The following is a 2880-nucleotide window of genomic DNA, read 5'->3' as shown; positions in this document are numbered from 1 at the left end:
ATTTTGAAACATCTCATTTTCAATGCTGTGTGGCTCCATGGCTCAGGAGACAGCATTCTCAAGTATTGTTCTAAAATGAATATTTCACCAACCTCATGCACAGTCTTTTCTTTTGGCTTTACCCACTTCTCATAACTCTTTCCTCCTCTTCAAAAAGCCCTACCTCTGGTTGTTTATGTTCCTCCATTTGAGGCTCAGGGACTGGAGAGGTACGAGCTTGCACTTCTACCTGCAACAGCAGAAACTGATGTTGCAGTGCTCTAAAGCCCTGTTCCTGGCGGGTAAACTCCTCCCTTCTTCTTGCTTCCTGGGCCTCCGGCTGACCCATATGAGAACAAAGGATGGAAATCAGTTCTGACATTGTCAGCTCCTTACCTTGGCTCTCAGTGCTATCCACCCCTCCAGAGGCTCCATGTTCCTCTCCTTCTTTCACTTGCTCTACCACTCCAACTGGCTGGTTTTGACAATCTCCTTTTGCTCCTTTGCCACTCCTTCCCATTCTGTGCATGGCTTGATAAGTGAAGAGGGAAAAAAAGAAAAAAAAATCCTGTGCCTTCAGCTGGTATCCCACTTCTGACACCACTTGTGATGGACCGAGCAGCGAAGGAAACTCAGGCACAGGTTAAAGTCCAAAAAAAAGATTTTTTTTTTATTTAACCCAAAAACATAATTGGTTAAATCATGCAAAAAGAATCAAAATCTTGGGCCCATAAAAGAGGTCAAAATAACAGAACTCTACTCAAAGTTGCCAACACTACTAATAACTCAAACAAACTGACCTAACTTACCAGACAAAGGGGAAACTTAAACAGTGGCTGATCAGCCCACAAAAAACACGAGAAGGGGTAAAACACACAAAACCTAACTAAACCTAACATAATGAACTCCAATTCCCCCCCCCAATGGTCCTGAGTTATGGCATGAACCAATTTGTAGTCTTCCTTTAAAGCTCGCTCCGCCCCTTTTCCACCTCTTGGCTCCTTAATCAAGGGACTGGAACAGCTGCAGCTAAGGTAACTCAGAAAACAAAAGATTAATCATACATAACAGTGTAAACTAAAATGTGCACTTATTTTAGAATGCAGTGTTATGTGGATATGTGAATTAATTCTAAACCAAAACCAGTTATTTATTGTCCTGTAAATTAATTCCTATATTTAAAGACAGACAAATCTGAATGCAATGTTATGTATAAGTCTCTACACTAACATGGTGGATATTACCACTGTGTGGCTGTAAGTGCAGCCATCACACCAATACAACGATTTCTATGCTGTCACAACACACAGTAGCTATAATAGATATGAACACCATGTCTGCCAGAGTCCATGTGCCTAAGAAATGAAATAAACCCGGGTAAAGCAACAAAAATGGCACCAAACAGAATCAGAAATTATGGTTCCCCTTTCTTATATTAAAACATTCCACCTTAAAACAATGAAAAATAAATTAGATTACTCATTACTGAGTGGTTTAGTGAAGAAGGCCCTGGAGTGGTACAGGATTAGGATCCAAATGCAGGCTCAAGACAGCTGAATGAACAGAAACCAGAAGGTGGGTAAAGTAAACCAAAAGCTCACGAATGTAACAGACTGACACCCACCTGGGTCCACTCAGGCCCCGGTGGGGTGGAAACATCAAGAGGGAGGGACTGAAAAGCAAAATGAATACAGGGAGCAAATTAAGGGGAAAAATTGGAAAAGGTCGACCAAGCCACAGAGCTAGGTGGTGGAGCAGTTTATGGACCCAGTTGGGGGGCCGGTGGTGGAGATGAATTTTGTGGTAAATTACAGCAGAGTTTTGTTGCTTTCATGTTTATATATTTATTTTAACGTACATACAAGCGTTGCAGCTTCACTGTAAATGCGTTGGAACCAGCGTTAATTAGAGATGTGAGTTTGCAGTTCACATAACACATGCAGAGACTGAACAACCAACCTTCCAATTAGTAGATGACCTGCTCTAGCTCCTCCTGCAGCCACCCCAGTAGCTGAAGAGCAACACAGCCCAGTTATGATGTCTCATATATGGAATAACTAGTGATTCGTTTGCAGAGATAAGTGCATGTTTGAAGAGGCGTGGCCTACAATTGGGACAAAAAGGAAGGTTATGGAACCAACAGCTGTCCAAATCTGAAAGGTAAAAATGGTGGACATAAATGAAATAAATTAATACATCTTTTATTTGTGATTTGTAATTTATACCAGGGGCTGCAAGGTGAGTCAACTGTCCATATTGTAACTGGTTCAGGGCAAGATTGCAGACAGTTTGTTGCACGTTTGGAGAAGCATAATGGTGAATATGGTGACATAAGCTACCACAAAGCATTTTCACCTTAGACACTGAACCTGACATTTGATTGACTTGTTCAAGCTTTCTCTCACTTAAATAAGATAACTGAAAAACTGAAGATAAAGTAATTAAACTATATGCAGTGTATCAATAGCACACTGTATAAAGTTAAAAATCCTTTGAATTTTGCAAAAACATGTTTTGTTGAAAACTGGTTTTGGGAATGTTTATGAAATAGTGATCAAATCTTGGCATTTTTGCTGCGTATTTCACATTTTCATCCTCCAATTTTCACTTACATCTACTCTCACCAGTAACAGTTTATTTAAAAAAAAAATCAAGTTAATATTGAGTGGAACTGAGATCAGCTTGTTGGCATGCCCTGTGGCCCTGTAAAAAAGTGAACTGCCCACCCCTGTCCTAACATCTGTGTAGTCTCCTCTCAGTACGAGCTGTTTACTACAGTGTGAGTAAATCAGGAGTGCTGGCAAGATATTTCTTCCTTCTCCACAGCCCCCCTCCATCTGGTGGCGCCTGAGACGAACTTAGCTGGCCTCTGCCAAAAACTGACCCTGGTTAGAAACATAT

The sequence above is a fragment of the Mchenga conophoros genome, linkage group LG22 (assembly GCF_057382185.1).
Source record: "Mchenga conophoros isolate Kocher_MC1m ecotype Shallow Benthic linkage group LG22, M_conophoros_male_GT1.1, whole genome shotgun sequence".
NCBI lineage: Eukaryota > Metazoa > Chordata > Actinopteri > Cichliformes > Cichlidae > Mchenga > Mchenga conophoros.
The sequence above is the reverse complement of the archived record's forward strand: the minus strand, read 5'-3'. Positions refer to the sequence as shown.